Source organism: Lagopus muta, chromosome 2 (assembly GCF_023343835.1).
Source record: "Lagopus muta isolate bLagMut1 chromosome 2, bLagMut1 primary, whole genome shotgun sequence".
NCBI classification, from domain to species: Eukaryota; Metazoa; Chordata; class Aves; order Galliformes; family Phasianidae; genus Lagopus; species Lagopus muta.
The window spans coordinates 78,845,513-78,866,298 of record NC_064434.1 but is presented as its reverse complement, the minus strand read 5'-3'; the positions used below and the strand labels follow the sequence as shown (position 1 = coordinate 78,866,298).

Here is a 20,786-nt window from a genome sequence, read left to right as displayed (position 1 = left end):
GGTCTCCTCAATTTAAAAAGATAGAAGTAAATAAGGTTATTGTCATTTCTCTTATTGAAAACCTCGAAGCTCAATGTTAAGATCATAACTGCGGTACAACACACATCTGCCACTGATGTATTTTTATTAACCTTCACATCACTTAGAGATTCTCTCAACTTTATACCATTCCTAAAATATGCCATATAATTACTGAGGGTGCACTTAGCAGTTATTCACAAGCCTAAAACGCATAGCTGTGTTTAAATTAAGTTTTTCAGGATCTCCTTCAACTACTAAAGATTTTCAGCAGCAAAAAAATGCCACTCCTCAAAAAAGCCACACAAAAAACCACTGCTTTTGTATTTTCAGTTCAAACCGTCATACAGCCTTGCAATCACAGACAATGCCAGACATCCATGTCAGACACGGTGCTTCCAGGAGGGCCCCACTTCCTTTTCCTACAGATTTTACAAGTGCAGGTGCTCCTCATCCCCCTTTGTTGCATCTTTTCAAACATACGATCTATGAATGCAGTCCATGCTGCAGGCAATAGTGTCAGTTCCACGTACGTCATGCTCTGCTGCCTCTTGATTTTCTGTTTCACAAGCAACCCAGGGCAAGCCTCTTTTATAATAGGCCTAATTAGCACCCTATGTTCTGTTACATCTTGACAGAAAAAAAGATTGCCTGCAGAATATTTCAAAATCAGATATCTTAAAGGAAACATTAACCTTAGGGCAAAAATAAAAGCTTTCTAAACATTGTCATCTTGTAATCATTTAATTACTCTTATTTTTCTTTGCTTTTCCATGTATAAGAATGGCATAAACATTTTCATGGTACCATTTCTGATCATCAGAAAAAAAAAAAGGGCATCAGAAGAGATGAGTCCCCTTGCAGCAGGAGGAGGGGGAGAAGCCTCATGCTGGAAGCTTACTTCCAGCTCAGGAGTTACAAACCCTCTATCAGAGCACAGTGAAACAACGCAGTAATGGTGGGTCTCCTAACATATGCAGGCTCCAAGTTCATGATGATGATTATTATTCAAATTCAGCCTTCTTCAAAGCACCTTGTTCCTATGGGGTCAGCAGTAGCAGTCAAAAAAAAAAAAAAAAAAAAAAAGAAAAGAAACCAAATATGAGAAAACTGAAAGAAATCAGAAATAACCTATTGAAATGGCATTCAAACAGTAGTGTGACTTCAACACATGTGCATTTCTCCATTGCCTCAAAAGACAGCACGGAACTGGAAAAGGGATAAAAGGCAACTGAAAAACTGAAGGTGCAGCAGGAGAGCTTCTGCACTACCTTAAATGAAATGAAGACCTTGCAGCCCCAGAGACTAAAGAAGCAAATGATAAAGTTTTTCAAAATTATCAGTGGTAAAGAAAACGTGAATAGGACCGATCTACACATTGAAAGAACTTGGAATGCCATGAGAAGGCTGCAGATTGTAAAGGAACATCAGGATGTGTTACACAACGCTTCACAGTTAGGCTTTGTAAGAGCTTAGCAGTAAATGCTGGGGCAGAAATATTATTACAGGTTTAGAAGTAATTGGGTAAATTCATGTAAGAATGTAAGAACTGGGCACCGAGGACTCATAAATGAGGTGACACAAGCCCTGGCCACACAACGGCATTAGCAGCACAGCAGTTACAGGTCAGCTCCACTGCTGTGCTCTCCCACAGGCAACTGTTACTGCCCACTACCGGTGATAAAAGCACCGGGCTACAAGCATGGTCTGCCCCAGCATCGCAGCGCTCACACGCCTGCTCTGGGAAACTAGCAAAAAATAACAGGTTCACTGCTGCAGGAAAGGGAACTTGTGCATTTCAACTCCAAGAAGCAACATGTGTTGTTCAAGCTAGTTGGTCTGTCAGTTGCCTGGAGTCTGGGCAGGAATGCTGCTCAGAGGGCAGCCCAATGCTCTTAAGTTCTGCTTCATTTACTTTTAAAGCATAATTGATTCTGGTGAAGATAGATTTTTTCAGGAAGGTTTTACTTACAAATGAAATTGAATAACATTATTCACTTAAAAATCTTGATATGAATACATCAATGAACGCAGAAAACAAACCTTTGCCAGAAAAGCACGAGGCATTGTTGCATGAAGCCAGTGCGTACAGCTGAGCAAACGCAACTGACAATTTCCTGTTTTGAAAGGGCAAGATATGGCAGACATACAAGGGATACACAACAGATATGAAAGACATACAAGGGAAGCAGCTTTGTAAGCATGATTACCAGAACCACGCATGGTCCACAACATTAGAAATAGTGCTATTTCCACGTCACACTCATGTCCCTGGGAACCAGGAATCAATGACAGACACCGTTCTCTGCTATTAGTTAATACTCCAAATAATCATGAATAGGTGGTCAGGTAATAAAGAGAAGTTTCTTGGAGGCAACAAGAACCATCAAATAAGAATAATTAATGAGAACTAAAAATGAAAAATGTCATATTCACTTTTTCTGGTCTTTTTCTGTTTGAGTTTAAATGGTCCAGCAAGTATCAGTGTAGAAAGGATTTAACCAGAGTACTGCACAGAGGAAATTCATACTGCTAACGGATCCAGTCCCACTGCACTTCCAAAAATCTCCCCTCCCAAAGGTCCACGCACTTCCCCCAGTACCAATTCTTTAAAGCAATAAAACATGCAGAAAAGTAAGTAAACGATAAAGCTGTAACCAAATGATGTTTGCATCCAAACGTAAAAAACAAGTATAAGGAAGCATCACAGTAAAGTTACAGAATCAATATAAAATGATACAAACACAGATAAAGCAAGGAAATACAGGGAAGAAAGAAGAAAAAAATTATACAAAAGACATTCAGAGAATGCATGAGAATTAGGTTTTTATAGCTGGACAAAGGGTGAAAAAAGTTTCATTATTAATTCAAAGGCTGCTCCAAAAGTAATGCCTTCCATGTTATTACATTGGCCCACTATGTCAGAGGCTGCTGTTGATGGTGTGGCTGTAGAGGTTGAACCTTCCCAGCAATATTCAGTTACATTTTGTTGCCATGTGACAGACTGCAGCAGAGGGACAGTCAGACATGATGTGCAAGTGAACTACAGGCGTGTCACTGAATTGCTGCTCTGTTGGGAAAAATGGTGCCCACTGACATTCATCAAGGCTTGCTGAAAGTTTACAGAGACCAAACAGTGGATGTGAGCAGTGAGGTGGTGGGTCGTGTTTCAGCAGTGGTGACAGCGACACAGAAGATGCACTGCATTCCAGATGGCCATGCACAGTTGTCACACTGTGAAATGAAGACTGTCTCAATCAGCTCAGCTGTGCAAACTGGTGGACTATGACCTGGGAACTGTGTACAGAACTGAATATCACCTCCAATGCACTGCAAATGACAGTGGCAACATTGGAGTATCTCAAAGTTGGCACCAGATGTGTCCCACAGATGCTCACATAGGAACAGAAAGCACATCATATCCAAGTTTGTCAAGACCTACTTACAGTGCTGAAGGTGACAGTTTCTTGGATCCTATCATTACCAGTGATGAGACTTGGTGTCACCACTAGGAGCTGAAGTCAAATCAGCAGTGCATGGAGTGGCAACATGTGAATTCCCCATCAAAGAATATCAAGACACAGCCCCTCAGCAGGTAAAGTGATGTGCAATGTTGTGTGAGCTAGGAAAGGACTAGGGTCCTTCCAGATTTCCTGAAACCTGGTCAAAGCATCAACTCTGACTGCTGCATTACAACACTGACTAAGCTGAAGTCTCCAACTTCCGGAGTCAGACAAGAGAAGATGACAACCTTTATCTTCCAACATAGTAATGCCAGGCCCCATAGCAGCTTGCACACTGTGGAGCATAATGCCTGTTTTGGCTGAACTGTCCTACCACAACCATTTTAAGTCCAAATTTGGCACCTTCTGACTTCCCCCTGTGTGGTCTGGTGAAAGATGGACTGCATGGGCAATGTTTTCCTAGCAACGATGCTGTCACAGCAGCTGTAAAAGTGGGTCACCTTTGCTGGTGCAAATTTTGATAAGGGCAGCATGCATTCTCTTGTCTATGGCTGGCAAAAATGCATGGCTGTTAGTGGTGACCATGTTGAAAAAGAATGAGTTGTAGCTGTGAACGTGCTCTATCAAAACAGCGTTACTGTGTTCTTTGTATCTGTTGTAGTTCCATGGAAATAAGTAGGTAGCACTATTTCTCTTTGCTATGGCATTTAAGATGAAAAGAAAATTTCTATTTGAAGTAGATTTAATGAAATCAATCTAATATTAGTTGTAAGCTAAAAATGTCAAATAAATCATCCTCCTAACTAAGAAAGTAAGAAAAATATTCTCCTTAAGAGAAATTCCATTATTTAAATGGCTGTGAACAAAAATTTTATTGAAAAATTAAATCAAATAGAATCAGGTGCAAGCTTGCATATTGCTACACGTTAAGTGTGCTTACTTTTGGATAAGACCAAATTCTTAGATTTACACAGCAACTCTATTTGTCGGCCCATTCATTTGTTGCACACTCACATAGGCATGCTCTAAGTGTATTATTAGAAATCAGAATACATATTTACCCCCTTTTGAATTCCTAAACCATGCAGTATAATTGAAGCTAATTCTCAAGTGCAGGCACTCCACAGAGGTTAAAGGAAAGGTATCCCTGCTCTACGAACACAAAGCAGGATTTTTAAGGAAGTTAATCTGGCTTTCATCATCTCAGCATTGGGAGGGGGAACAATGATTTCACTATTTTTGGCAGGAGGAGTGGGCAAGCAGCCACCTTGCAATGGTCCTCAGCAAGTCATGTTACCCCTTCCAGCCCATAAAACAGTCACTAGTATTTTAAGGCAAGACGGGAATTGAAAATAAGATGGAAATCTGCCATTTCATAGCACATGCTGCAGAAATCAACGTGGAAACTCAAAATTAGATAATGAAGGATTACTTTTTTTTTTTTTTTTTAAACCATTACTTCAGTAGATGGAAGAAGGCCAAGACTTAGGCTTTTACTTCTACCTCCACACTATCAGCAAAGGACACTCACATTACTATTTGAGTGAATGGACGTGCTTTCACTGTGCTTCAGGGCAAACTTTCCTTTTGTGAGCATACCTACAATACCACACAGTCAAGTGACAGAAAGAAGACAATTTTACAAATCTCATTCTGCCTTAAATACCTAACTATTTTGCCTGGTCAACATGACAAATATACATATGCAAGACAGAACCTTTACCACTTCAGTGTATTTTCTGTTGAACAGCTGATTATTTAAACATCAACGTGGGGTTTTGGTATAAATGGTGCAGGCTGTGGAGAAATTGAAGCCTAACAGCCTTCCTGAACCTACATTATATGAAAGGCAATCCCCTGCACTCAACACATGTTGAGCACTCTAGAGTGCAAGCAGCCATGCGGTAAATTTATCGACCAGCATGTCTGAGCATCATATATGATGGAAAGAATCATCTCCACACCACAGACATGCAGAACAGGAAAGTTTACATCATCCATGCAATGAAGAGAGAAAACAAGAACACACACAGAAAGCAACAGATGAGACAGTGAGACTGCCAAGAATAATCAAGACCTATCACACCATCTAACAAATGAGAGTTCCAAATGATGAAAATTAAAGGCAGTGCTCAATGTTCCATTAAGCTTCTCTTCAAATTCATTCTGATCTTCATGACTCCTAACTGTTATGAAATTTGATCCAGAAGTACAGGGAGCTCCTCCTCAGGAAAGCTGAAGTAAATTATCTAAAACTAATCATGGCAATCTTCTCTGTATATATTCCTTCTTTGCACAAGAAACTCTTAGCATCTTATTCAATTACGCAACATGTCTAAGTCACTAATAGAGGAAAAAGAAAAAAAACATTGAAAATGCATTATTTACTATTGTAAACTTTTAGGAATCTCTTATGCGCATCAATAAAATGTTCATGCCCAGCAGTTACATTACCACTAGCAACCAGGAGCAGTATGGGATAAGAATAGAAGGGCATCAATGTTTCTACAATGTGATATGGAATTACAGGACACCCAGTGTAATGTCCTATTATGCTATGATATCATCTTCTCTTTTCAAAAAGCACTGATGCTGTTGGTTATTAATCTGTGAGTGTGTTTGGATCATCTGGTAGATTGCAGAAATCTATTCCGGACACCCACCAGCTATCCAACTACATTTATTAAATCCACATGAAACCATTTGAGATGTACAGTCTAAAGTAAAAATAAGAGAAAATGTGAGTTCCAATAATATTTACCATGGAAATTTTCAAAGATGCAATGTGGTACCTCAAATTTCAAAAGGCCTGTGAAGTGTCTTTACCAACTACGCTGTGAGAGAAAGCTAATTTAGTAGTTAGAGGCCCCCAGTTTGATCCTATTAGCAGAGACGAACCTAACAATTTTGGCTGCCAATTAATGAAATGGGAAACAAACAAACAAACTCCAGGATGAAATACTCATGGACCTTAGCAGTAAGATAACATTGACCAGGAAAGCTTATGTTTAAGCTCTCTTTTCTTTAAAGAAGACAGAAGCTTTACTGCCATATCCCTTGAACAGTCACACGGCCAAAACCAAATCCTTTTAAAGACAACAGCCCTCACTACCTTTTCTTCTGAAGTAAACAATTAGAAACAAAACCACAGAAACTAACTTCAGTAATAAAATGAATACCAGCTGCATCTCATATATGATGTTAGCTTCTACAAATCCTTGTATATCAAGGAAGCTTATTAAAAAAGATATCTCATCTTTGGAAGGCAAAAGGCAAACACTGCAGTTTAGTTTCCTTTTACATAAAACATATTGCACAGCCGAGTGCAAGGCGTCAAAGTCTGCCAGAAAAATATACTTCATGTCAGTACTGGAAGACTGATGTTCAAGCAGATCCAAAGGGGATACCATAAAACAACAGGTTCTTGGCAGACTGATACAGATAGATAAGCAGTCTGTTGCTCCTGCTTCAAAGCAATCATACTATCCTGTAACCACAGAGGTCCAGAACTTCATATTGGTCTTGAGATAAGAAAAGAACCTAGTTTCCTTATGCTTTCAAGATAGCCCTGTAAAGAACTTCTGGGGACTCAGTCATAATTTTGGAAAAGTATCTGTAACTTAAAGCTCATGTAAACAAACGGACAAAAAAATTCCACTCTTTATTCCAGAGATCTGTCCTTCTGAAAAGTACTCCACAGAAATCCAGCAGTACATAGGTGAGCAAAAGCAGAAGGAAGAACAAAGTGTGATGTGAGAAGCCTCACTTAAATCTAGCCCTAACCCTTCTTATCTCTCTCCTGATACTTTTTCAGGTATATTGCCTAAAAAATTTCCTTCCTTATGGGAAATTTACTGCAATCAAGTGAGCGGAGCTAGAGACTGCATGTTAAAGCATGCTCTATATATGCAGCTCCAAAAGTCATCAGCAGCTGTGTAAATCAGTGAAGAGCTCTCCAGTTAATGGTCTGATGCTCAAAAGCAATCTAAAACAATGTGGAGTACAGAAACAGATGAAGACTGAAGTAGAAGATAAAACCTCTTTGAGAGGTTTTTTGCAAACTAATAATTGGTTGGAGAAAAATAGTTTGTGTGCTCTTTGGAGGTAGAAAATTTTAGTCTTCAAAGGACTAAGTGTCTTATCTGACAAATAATCCAGTATCTAGTTAGAAAAGAAACTCAGGTTGCCTGGTCTTTAATTCTCAAATACCTCAGTAGGGTAATGTTTCAATGCATACTTCATAACAACTCCCTGTAAATTAAAATAACATTCTGCAACAGAGTCAAATTAGATGTACAAGTTCACAATGAGTTCTTTCGTACACCTTCAATATTATTAAGCACATGTAGATAATCAGTTTTAATATTTTTTAAAAAATCTGTTCATTTAGTTGTTGTACTACAAAAACATCACTAGGAAATACTTCAATACCTTAAACGCTTTTAAAATACGATAAGCACATCCTCATTCTTTTTGCAATAGGAAATAAAAGACTTCACAAGGAGAATGTCATGGTCTTGCTCCAAAACCATTTCAAAGTAAAGATAAGAAATCAGAAGAAAGTCATAGCAAAAGGTACTAGGATGACAGTTCCTTCTCTGTATTTAAATAAAAGCAGTCATCTGGACTCACTCATACGCACAGAATTTGTTCTTTCTCATCAAGCAAGATACTTTAAAATCTTTGAAGAAAACAGAATTTGTTTTAGTTCTGTTGTTCACCAAGAGCCACTTTCCTGGACTAGGATCAATGCTCACTACTTTGCCTCTCCGGGCTTGCCCAGGAGAAGGATCCAATATTTGCTTAACAGATAACTCTACCACAATAAAACTTAAGAATATGACAGCTCAGAAATTTGATACTTGAAATTCTCCATCCTCCAGAAGCGTGCAGCTTACATTCAAACCAACTTGAAGAATTAGTCCTGGATACCTTTGGAAGAAAACCTCTTGAGCTATAAGGAATGGCACTGAATCATCACTGAAGCATTTTAAAAATTACCAATCACTTTTCAGAGGTACAACACTCATACAAGAGATTCTCTTTGATACCACAGCAAAAGTAAAAAATGAAGATGCCTGACATCCTATGTGAGACTGCCAAAAGCAATAGTCTTTTTTCCATCATTCCATTCCATGACACCCAGTAAGTGACCACAGTTGGAGTCAGCAAGATTCAGCCACCAGCTCCTGAGTAACTTCCATTCATCAAGAGAGCTTAAAATAATTCCCTCCAAGCCAGTATGGGACACATCACTCAACATCCTCCAAAGGCACGCTGAGCTCACCTATCAAACTTGCCAGTTTTCTTGATTAAATACTGGTATGCATTCCAACCACATGCACAGACAACAAAGCAGTGGTTGATCCTGACTGGTGCTAATGGAAGCTGGCAACAAAAGGAGTGTGGCAGAAAAACTGATATTACTCTCTATGTCAAACTACTCTGGGTGGCACTGATAAAGCTTAAACTGCTTTCTTAATATAGAAGTACCACAGAGCAAGTGTGAGGGACTGGAACATGTAAGTTTCTGGTGGTGAAGACTGACAGATGGGGAAAAGCTAGAACTCATAGCTCTGAGACAATTCTGTATGATTGAAGTTCCACAATCAGAAGGAAAATTCTTACAACATGTAGATATGTAGCTTAAGTGTCAACATCATTCGAACAAGGCTGAGGTGATACACATCAAGAGCTATGAATGACAACAGTAAGAAATCTAAACGTAACTTAAGCTTTTTTTCCTGCAACAGACAGCAAAATAAAGACTTCGAAATATGACTCAGACTAACCATGCCATCACTGCGGACTCAAAGGCATCACACATTACCTATGTCAGAAAAAATAAGTAAGGCGCTCATATGCTCATAACCAACTCTCACTCTCCCTCTCCCTCCCCCCCCAACAAAAAACAGTAGCTGTGTTTAGATCTCATGAGAATAATATACCAAAAGCCTTAGAAAGGAGGAGGAAAGGGCATGGACATCTGCTTCTTGGTTACACTAAGCAAACTGGTTCATCTTTATCACTGCATCTCCCAACAGACACAGCTTTTCTCTATCGTACTGCAATTCAAACTGAAACAGTGTCAGATCTCAAACAGATGTTTGTGGAAGTTGTCACAGAAGAAAACTAGAATATATAACCTACAGGATGCATTTTCCTGCATTTTAGGGAAAATGCAGAACAAATACAAGGGGAAATAATCTCCACACATAAATGATGTATGAGTGATCCTCTGGATCTCATTACAGTGTCTTAAATAGATTTTTAAGTCTAGACAATCCTTTATGCTTTTCTTCATATTATCCCCTCCAAATCTTTATTTACATTCTCTTTTAACGTGCAATCTTCTCACAGAATCACAGAATCACCCGGGTTGGAAGGGACCCCAAGGATCATGTAGTTCCAACCCCCCTGCCTAGCAGGGCCACCAAACATACACATTCAGATCAGGTTGCCCAGGACCCCGTCCAACCTGGCCTTGAACACGTCCAAGGACGGGGCATCCACAACCTCCCTGGGCTTCTCCAGAGCATTCATTCTCTATAGGGCATGAATACCTCACTCAGAATGTGCAGATTTTAACAAAAATATAACACGATAACATTAGGGTACATTAAAATCAAAATTATATACATTCATAAAAACGCATGAGGAAAAAAATAAAACTTACACCTTGGCTAAGAGTACTTGTCTGTTTTGTAAGTGTGATGCTATGGGTATAACACATTACTCACAGCTGTAGCACATAGCAGGATAATGATCATTTACGGACTGAAACTGTATATCATTGTATTTATACCACTGAGTCTTTACAAGATAACTTGGCAACTCTTGCTTGAAATATGAATATCTGTAAAATATGACATATGTTTGTATTGGTCAGGACTATTTCCATGCAATACAAATGCTCAGACACCAGCAGTAATGAACAGAACGACCTCTAATCAACAGAAATTGCTCGCTCTGCTCTTGGGATGCTACACAAATTAGTTGCCAATGACTTGCCAAAGTCTTACTAAATGCTTGAAAGGTTGGCCTAGATGGAACAAATGGAATTACGCTTAGTGCATTTCTGGATAACAAAACCAAATAGCACATAACCTTTTCACATCCACAACAAAACAAGTGCTTTTATTACTGATGTGTGTAAGATGTGCCAACTCTAAGACTATTTTATGCAAAATATAAAATATCTCCCTAATTTTTCATACAAAACATTATGCAGAAATCAAGGTCTTTTCAAAATGACCCCATATTATTCACTTAAGATGTAAAAATGTGAAAAATCTCACATGGAATTTTCTCTTCATATTGAAGATGTGTTGTGGTTATAAAGGAGTTTGGTATCAGTAAATATCAGCTTCCACCCAACACAGATGAACTCCTCAAGCTTCCTGTCATTAAGAAATGTTAGGATTGACAATCTTTTTACTTTTTTCTTCTCCCCTACAGACAAGAACTCTTCTCCACCGCCGCTGCCCCATCCCTCTCACTGTGCTGCGCTCGGTGTGTTCTCCAAACTTCAGCACAGCTGCCCAGCCGCACATACTAATGCAGAGGAAGGATGGATTATCACACCAAGGCTGATGCAAAGGGCGGATCTGAATCATGGCGTGCAAGAGCTGTTGCTCCCCCTCCATTGTGTGCAGAGGGAGCCCCCAGAGATTTGCTTCCCTGGGTTCATGTAGCTCCTGTACTATCAGCTGCTCACGTGGCTCATGACAGCAGGCTGATGCAAGAGCTCAACCACAGCTATAACCAGGCCAAGAAATACTTAGCAGGTCCTTTTGCTGCTCTCTGTGGGTACATCTTAATTAGCCATCTATTTGCAGTGCAGCTGCTAAATTTACTTTATTGTCACCATTTATACTCAACAACACTGAAGAAATTCTTCTGCTGGCCTTGAATCCTTTAAATCAAGTCGCGTTAAATCGACAAGGTGATGGATTCTTACCCTCCAAGTACATCATTTATCGTTAAATAGAAGACACACATTGCACAATTTATCTCCTTTCACAAAGAGTTCAGGTTTTAACATGTGAGGGTTAATATGGTATGATGGCTTGAATATTAGGTTACCATTAAGTGGGAACGGTCAGAATACACAGGTGACATTTTTCCCATCTCTGTATCCAAGCAGATCTAAACAAACAGAACTTTGTTTGAGATGCATCGACAGGAAACCATTCCAAGAAAACTGAAGTTGCAGCAGCCTTTTCAGAACACAGAGAGCTTAAAGTGAAAGCCTGCATGTTCACACTATAATATATTTTAGGGAAGCAGTGCTGGACAGATTAAAACTAATTCTTTGTACCATTCTTCTAGAGCCAAACAACTGCACCGAGTCAACACTAAGCTCAGCATAAGGACAAATCAAGTACCAGCACCATACACAGTACATTGTACTTCAAACATGGCAGTCACCATTGAATAATGCACACTGAAAATACTGGGTGTTGCCAATCATCTATGAAGTAAAAAAAAATGTACTTTAACACTTCAGAAAAATGAGACAAAATACTTAATGTGTAAAACAATTTTAAATTTGAAGTATTTAAAGTGATGATTTTACCCTCTTGCTTTCTTTAAACACTTCACAAAAAGATTATTGAAAAATGAATTTCAAGCAACTCGTTGTTACTTCTGAACTATGCTGTTCTAGAAAGTGGTGGAGGTTTCTTGTTGTCGTCAGTTTTTGTCTGAAGAGGGTGGGAAGAAGCGAGCTGCCCCCTCCCCTGCACTGGCACAGGCAGAAAACACCTCTGTCATCTACCTAGGAGGAATCAGGGGCACTGCCTCCTCCAAAAGGCAAACAGGAATATTTTTCTCTAAGTCTGTGCTTTCACTAATTACACCCTAACCTGCATTCCTCTGGTGGTGAGTACAAAAACATTATAAGCGTCAGTATTTCCCTTAGAAACGATTGCCTGTCAAACAAAGCATAAAAAGACAACAGGCAGAAACACAGTTTCAGCTCGAATGCCTTAATGCCACTACTTGTCTCGCAGCACTCCATCAGCACCCCCCGAAGTACAGTTAGCCACACTCCTCCCCACGCCGCACACTTTCTCTGCTGTTGCAAGATGAAAATGTGCCCGGCCTGACAATGAAGCAGCGGAGCCATCGCACATTGTTATGCAACTCGCTGTCTGCAAGGGTGGTTCGTAGCTCCTTCTTTATTCAGCAAGTGCCAAGTGCATGTTTAATCAATGTCACAGCTCGCCACAGTGTGCGACTGGAGCCGCCGTCATTCCTCCCCTCAGATCTGTCTGCCTAAGTCCTGCAGTGCTCCGAAGAATACCTTGGAATTATTTCCAGAGCCTCTGAGCGCAGGTGTGTGGCAGCGCTGACACGGCCGCAAGCAGCACAGACTTCCTTGCATCCCTCCTCAGTCTGGACTAAAATTACGGAGCGTGGCTGCACGTAGTTCGCTGCATTTGGAATTACGGCACGTCAACGTGAGAAAGCCTCTTCAGGCGGCTGCCACAGAGCGTAAATCATAGGCTGGTGGTGGTGGTGGGGGGGGGGGGGGTTGGAAATCTTAATAAATAACTAAATATCATTGAATAAAACAGGAGCTGCTCATTTTTTTTTTTTCCAAGGCAAAACCAAACGGCATACATTTTGTTGCTCTACATCATCCAAGGAAAAAAAAATCCTCATTTTAATGAGAATTAGTCAACAGCAAGGATCATTACCAGAAGGGTTTTTCGACTACCCTCAATGCTGGTGGATCACCGAGGGAAGCTTCTGTAATGTTATTCCCCTCACCGTTAAACTTCTTCATCAAGGAACTGTCCGTGCTCGTGCTGGGTCTATCTGAGCGAGGAGAGCAGCCCCTTCATGAAGATAAAAGCCTGGCTTACCACCGAATCGACGAGTAAGAAGCATGTCTGATGACATTTTATTCCTGATGCAATGTAGGGTAAGAAACATCATCTTATTTTACCTTTCTGGGAGATGTGCTCTGAGCTGATGGCTTTAATTAGACTCAGCAAAATACATTCATCATCAATGATTAAAGATGCTTGCCAAGAGAGAAAAATGCTGTAGCACTATAAAATGTGACTGCAAATCTTCAATAAATGTAGGTTATCTGAACTAGTAAAAAGCCCAATCAAATTTCAGCTTAAGACATGAAATTTCTGATCGATACGGCTAAAACAGCATAGCAGATTATGTACGATATAAACATCCCAGCCACCAGAGAACATAATCTTATAGGGAATGTGTTTCTAGAAGATATTAGGCTGTAAATTAAGAGTGCAAGAACAGCTAAGTAATAGAGACAGGCTGTCAACCTCACTTTTGCAACAAAAATAGGTAATAAATCATACATATGTCTGTAAGTCTCTATCTCAAGTCTTTAAACTGCACAGAACGTTGCTGCTATGAAAGCACTGCTGTCCTTTGGCATACTGCAGCAATAAGCATCCAGAATAGTAATAACCTTTATATTTGGAGAGACAGACATCTTCTGTTCAATGTTTACTGTTGCATGTATGTCCAAAAGCTGATGTATTAAACAAGTAAAAGGATGAGATCTCACCTGCAATCGCCTGCTTACGGCTCAATGCTCAAAAAAAAGACTGCTATACTGTGTTAAGGAGGCACATTATCCATGCTGGGCAACAGCAGACGTGAACATTTTCAACTGTTTCTGTACTGTGACAGTTAAATTATTTAACAGCCGCTGAAAATTCACAGAATCTCTCCGGGCATTTCAGAGCATTTGACAATGCCTCCATACCTGCGTTCATCGATTTGATGTTACATGAGGAAACAAATTAGCTGGCTTTAGACACATTTTACATTTCTTTTATAATAAGGCACATTAATTAAGTTTGAAGCATCAAGCTGTTTTTCACTCCTTCTATCCAATCTGCATCTATTTCTACCATCTACATGCTCATACAAAAAGAAAAGATGAATACAACTCAATAAATGTAGAAATGAGAAAAAAAATTGTAAAGCACAGAACTACATTTAAAAAGATGAGAGCTTGCACATTTGTCAGACCAGATTTACCATTTGCTTTCTTTCCTCTAGCTAGCTGCCAGAATACTGGTGAAGAAATTTGCAGGAAAAATGGGGACCTCTGCCATCACAACACTGGAGGACGTAAAAAGGCGAGAGGAGAAGGAGGAGAAAGAAGAATCTATTCTAGCACTGCTTGGAATTATTGGAACTGTGCTCAATTTATTCGTTATTGTTTTTGTGTACATCTACACTACACTTTGATGGCATTTTTGAACACCAATTGCATAGCACACAGTGCAAAGACCAGCGATGGTAAGGATGATTTCTAAATTTAAAGCAAGAAAACTCACAGTCTGAAAAGATTATCAGAAACATTCCAGAGCGAAGTGTCTGGCTAAGGGCACTGCAACAACTGCTGAATGCATCTGTGAGCCCAGGTAGGGTGCTACATTATGTAAATCAAGACAGACAATATTCAGTTTCTCATGGATGAGAGATTAAACCCAAATAATGTAACCTGAGGTGGCACTGTTTTATTGACAACAAATGTGCAAGGCACAAAAAATATAAACAGAAAAACAGTGAAAACAACCAGAACACAGAAAGAGATTACTAAATACATGAAGATATATATAAGCAAGTCCCATGATGCTTATTGTAGTTTTGTGCAGTCTGTCTCTTCATAGCTGAGACCAGAAAACAGACAAAAGGGTTTTATTTCTAGATCACCATAATTTAGGCTTAAAATCTAAACAGATGTGCAATAAGTGTGGAAAAAGGAACAGTGTTATACCAAAAATTGTAATATTCTAAGTAAAATTTTAACTATTGACTGACTATATTCTGCAGCATTTTTGTTAGTATTGTGGAAAGCTGAAAAAACTTAGGTTCTATTGCCTTTACCGAATCTGTATTTGAAATCATGCTATACTGACAATGTGCTTTTCTAATTAAAACTCCTTTTAAGTGGTGTGAAAAAATAAATGAGAGTTTTAGTACTTCTTTTAAGAAATATTACAAATTACAATACTTTGACACATATTCTCCAAAGGAAAAATAAATACCAGAAACTACATTTTCCATATTACCATCTTCAGAATGTGTTTAGTGCAAGTAAAATACAACTTCATAGTTTTACCTGATGCTTATTTTCAGGTAAGATAAAAAAGAATGCATGGTGTTGTATGGAAAATAGCTTCAATATCATTTCCCAGAAGAATATACTCTCTCTGGACCAAGTCCTTCCCTTTCTGAATGGCTTAGGCCCAGAACTGCAACTCCCGTGAGTACTTCATGGAATGCACCATTACTTTACTGAAAACCATTAAACTGTTTTCATGTATGCTTTTTTTATTTTATTTTTATGTATGTTTTTGAATTTAATCCAAATCTGCAGACAATCTAAGGTTATCAAAGTTTCTTTTATACATGAATATACTCTATGTATTTCTTCTAAAAGAAAAGCTACTATAGAGAGCTGAGGATTAAAAACCATAATTGAGAAAACTCATGTACAAATAGAAAGAAGGGGTGTGGAACTGATTTTAAAAAGTACCATTCTGAGTATTACATGTGCCACATGAAGAACAGGACAGCTGTGTTTCTGAAAATCAGCATGGCAAAACTACACACATGGCAAAATTACACACAGCAAATAGCAGAACCTCATGTAGAACAGCTCATTACTGTACAGAACCTCCTAACTGCTTAACCAAGGGAGCCTTCAAAAGTCATGTCTTAACAATACGTACATAAAACAAGGTCAGGGATCTACGATAGAAAGAATTTGGCACTGATATTTCAATCAGTTACAGAAATGACACTGGAAGTGATTTACAGAAGAAAGAGGTGGAAGATGGCATATTCTGATTTTGCTACTCTGAGTTAATACCGGCTAATCTAGAAGAAATGATAAACAGAGCTGAGGCTGCACTGGAAGAAAACATGCAGACAAGAAAACTTACCCACTATCTGTATTCTATAGCAATTCTCTGGTATTGTATACTGATTTTCAGAGCATTCTGTAAGGCTCAGCTGTATTGAAAAGAAATAATGTAGCTTATTCATTTCTACTTAGGACTATTCTTTCTTTCTTTCTTTCTTTCTTTCTTCCTTTCTTTCCTTTCTTCCTTTCTTTCTTCCTTTCTTTCTTCCTTTCTTTCTTCCTTTCTTTCTTCCTTCCTTTCTTCCTTCCTTTCTTCCTTCCTTTCTTCCTTCCTTTCTTCCTTCCTTTCTTCCTTCCTTTCTTCCTTCCTTTCTTCCTTCCTTTCTTCCTTCCTTTCTTTCTTTCTTCCTTCCTTTCTTTCTTTCTTCCTTTCTTTCTTTCTTCCTTTCTTTCTTCCTTTCTTTCTTCCTTTCTTTCTTCCTTTCTTTCTTCCTTTCTTTCTTCCTTTCTTTCTATGTATTACTTATATTAGTATATTTATGGGCATCATCACATTAATCTCATAAAACATAGTTATGTGATGGGGCTTAAATTAACAAGTTACATGAACCTGGAAACTAACAGAAAGGAAAATTCAGATAGAAACTGTTTATTTTGATCCTGAAGTTACTTTAAGCTTGTCAATTCTGTGAAATCAATAAACACTTTCATTTCATGTCATTTCAGTGCATAACTATCTTCTCCAAACCGTGACTTGACCAGTACACCAACGTTGGGGTGTGATACCACACTTCTCACTTTGTAAGGCACTTCAACAGCACATTAGGTAAAGAGCACGCCCAAAGTTAGAACCATCCATGGAGGAGGTCCAGCATCATTCCTTTACCCGTGAACGAGTTCATTAACATTAATGAAAACTAGAGGCATTTTTAAGCTTGGATAATTGTATACTGTCTACCTAAACTGGCATTGAACTTTCTGGTTTTTCATACCATACAGGCTTTGACTTTCTGAAAGAAGTAACTGGGTAATTTTATCACAAAGATTGCCCCAGCATATGAGTTGTATTTCGTTCCAAAAAAGAAGTCTGATACCCTCTCTTAAATGACAATATTTTCATCTCCGTGCTCATGCAGACTTAGATCTAACTTTACTTAACCAGCTCCAATCCAATAGAGCCAGCGTTTACACCTTTAATCAAATATATGCATAAGAATTTCAAACAAAGAATTTAACAGCAACACCTCTCACTATTTAGTTAAAAATCTATGGAAAAGCAGAGTTTCATGACGACTCAATGTTGACACTGCAGTAGTACCTTCAGCAGTGGAGGAATAAAGATGTCAGCACACAGTTTAATGAACTCATTGTACCAACTTCTGAGACCCATAAGGGAACACAAGATTCCAGAAGTATTCAGCCTTCTCAGTCCAGTAGAAATGGACTGCTCTTAAAACAGCAAAGCAACACCACAGAGTGCCTAGAGGAGACGTATGATCAATAGAAAATAAACGCTTCAGTAAAAAGCTGGTATAGTTCAAGCTCTGAGATGAGGAAGGCAGGCCTGAAATAGATAAAGCCTCAAAGATCTATCAAGAGGCAGAAAAACAAACTCAGTATGATCACCTTCAGCAGATTTGTCCACAGTATGTACTGCATACAAAAATTTCCAGAAGAGGTACTTGGCAGCAGGCTGGAACAATCCAACTGCTAATGAATCCACATATCCAGGATGTCCCCATACTTGATAAATAACAAAATATGCATTTAAAGCAAAAATTGGATTGTTACGAAGTACAACATCCTGCACACACAGTGCCTTTAGTAAAGCCCTCCCACAGAAACACATCATTTGTTTTCTGCAGTCAAATCCAAGGAAGACTGGATCTAACACCACAAGGTATGCCAACCACATAACATGGATTCTTTCTTCACCAAAGGAGGGGGGTGACTAAAAGAGCCAAGAGGTAAGCATGCAAAGAAGTGGCTGCAAGTTGTCAGCTCAAATCACATCACCATCTGCTTCCTGTATGCCTGGGAATTCAAGCAAAGAATTCAGGTACAATTCTGTGACTTGCCATGAAGTTTGTCTTCCAGGAAACAGGTGGAAACAAATCTCTCTCCCGGGTTTAAACAAGGTTATGTCATCTCAGGACTTCTTAGGTATTAGTTTAGGAACCAGCTAGTACAGCTGCATTTTTAAGGAAGAACCACCTACCTATTGTAGAGCTTTCTTCTCTCCTTCTTATTAAATATTGGCTTTTGTTAGTTTTCATGAGCCTAGGTCTCCCAATCAAGTAACTTATTTTATCAGCAAAATCTGACCTTCTAGATAGCCATGTACTCCTGTTAGTACCTGATGATTGTGTTTGTTGGGAACTTCTTGTTGGAAGCAAATTTTATTGTGGTACACTGCTGAAGGAGAAAAATTTTCCACGTATTTGAGAGATTATTAAAAATAAATTAGAATTTCAAATTAAACATGCTGTATGAAAGACAACAGAAAAGAGGTTTTCCATGACAGCTTTTGGCACAAAATACACATAAGTGCCCAGTAATGAATACATGTTAGATGTTCCATGGCACAGAGGTTAAGAATTATATCAGTTTTACAAACATAAACATGAATTCTTTAGGGATAAACATAAATGTAATAGGAAAATCTCACCGTGCTACAAACTTATTTTTGTTTATAAAATGAAATATAACAAAGTCATAGTAATGCCATAACAAGATATGACACAAAGATGGGAAAAATATTCAAGAAACAGGGAGAATTACAGTAGATATTGTTCCTTCTGCCTAGTGCTGAGATCTCTTGTATAATATGCAGAAGTCCTTCATAGACAGATAAACCTTCCTTCTTGACACGAAAAAAAACAATTACAGAAATTAATGGAAGTAGTCAGTTTGCAGTTTTCAAGGGCTTTACAATCACCTTACTCTGAAGCAGATGAAGCTGCAGAATGTGACAGAGTGATTTGGTTTGAAAAGATCTACTTCAAGGTGAGGTCTTGAAACCATGTGAGCACTATTCAGCTGATTAATGTTACTTTAATCTAGAACAACCCAGATAAAAATCCAGACTGCATACGTTTCAGGGAAATTGAGTGGTAATGGCAAAACATATTCAAAGCAACAAAAACCCTCGATCCATTTCTAAGCACAATAAAGGTAAATGTTATATTCTGGTACTGAGCCTGTTCAAGAATTTTGCAGGATGTAGCATACCTGCACCTACCGAAACATGTCTAAATAATACACAAAATTCTCACTAATACCAAAATGCCCATCATATTGTTTGGCTATGGTGACATCAGCCTAATGTGCAATAGTGGGACAAAGAAAAGCCAGCATTTCACTCATGTATACTTCTTTATAGAAAATATTCTCCACATAATTTTACGTGTATGGCAGAGATAATAAGTGAAGATCATTTATTTAAATGATTTACAGTGAAATCTGTAACCTGGCAAGAGAATAAAGGTTACTCTTATGCTGGAGGTATTAACTACTTCCAATATTACCCATTCAGGTTTCAGAAAGTTACAGAGATACTGAAATTTGCTATTTTCTGTCAGCATTTTGCTCAGAACAGCTTGTTACTGATGAGGTGCCAGAACCTGGGAACACTCTATTAGCATTCTGTATGCAGTGTTCTAATTTCTCAGTCCAGTATGTTACAGGAAAAATATAATCAGTTGCTTCTTTTACATGAAGGTACATTTGATAGCAGAAGTTACACCCATTTGAAAACTGGAAGACTGTGCTCATGAGCTTTACCAATAATACTGTTTCTTTTCCTACCTCTACCGGGTAAGCATTCAGTCCTACTGGAATAAAGATAAGAATTTAGCCTAGAGAACTTTGAAATTAGAAGGTCTAAGATGAAAGAGTCAAGTCTGTTCTACTACACTGCTCTGGTCTTCAAGGTTTAATTAAAGAAAATAAACCATCAAAGTTACCAACCATAAATACATTGCTTAAGGTAATTTTTCCATCTTATGAGCATTGTACCAGAGCTCAACATTGCTCCAAAGCATCCAAACTTCCACCTCTCTTGTAACAGCCGGGTTCAGTGGTGTTTCCTGACACTCTGCTGGTGATACTTAGAACCCCAGCACCACCTGCAACTCATACACATTGATGTGAGCATTGTCTGCTTTTGCACTAAACAGTAATTACTGCATTGGAGTTATGCCTGGCTATCATTAAGACAAACTGTTTTCAGGGACTGCTTTTAAATTAAATGCATCTGACTCAAATATTCACGATGCAAAGACACTCTTTCCAGAATTCATGCCTACTCACACATCATCCTCTCACACTGGTGTCTTATGTTTCCAAAGACAAGCTTGACTGATACAAGCCCGCACAGCTTTTTTTCTTATTAATGAAAAACATTGTCAATTACAGTTTTAGGTATACATTTC

General features: G+C 38.6%; 1 protein-coding gene and 1 long non-coding RNA gene across 10 annotated transcripts in view; one reads left to right on the top strand and one right to left on the bottom strand.

Moving 5' to 3' along the window:
* The window catches only part of BIRC6 (baculoviral IAP repeat containing 6), a 167,700-nt gene that overhangs the window by 31,417 nt on the left and 115,497 nt on the right, over window positions 1-20,786 (bottom strand). The window lies entirely within an intron of this gene.
* On the top strand, window positions 12,304-16,545 carry LOC125690065 (uncharacterized). 3 transcript variants are annotated; one of them, XR_007375488.1, is made up of 3 exons: window positions 12,304-12,821; window positions 13,091-13,413; window positions 14,538-16,545. It is a non-coding gene; the product is annotated as an uncharacterized LOC125690065 (long non-coding RNA). The 3 variants fall into 3 exon arrangements; XR_007375489.1 differs by having other exon boundaries at window positions 12,796-12,946; XR_007375487.1 differs by having other exon boundaries at window positions 12,796-12,980.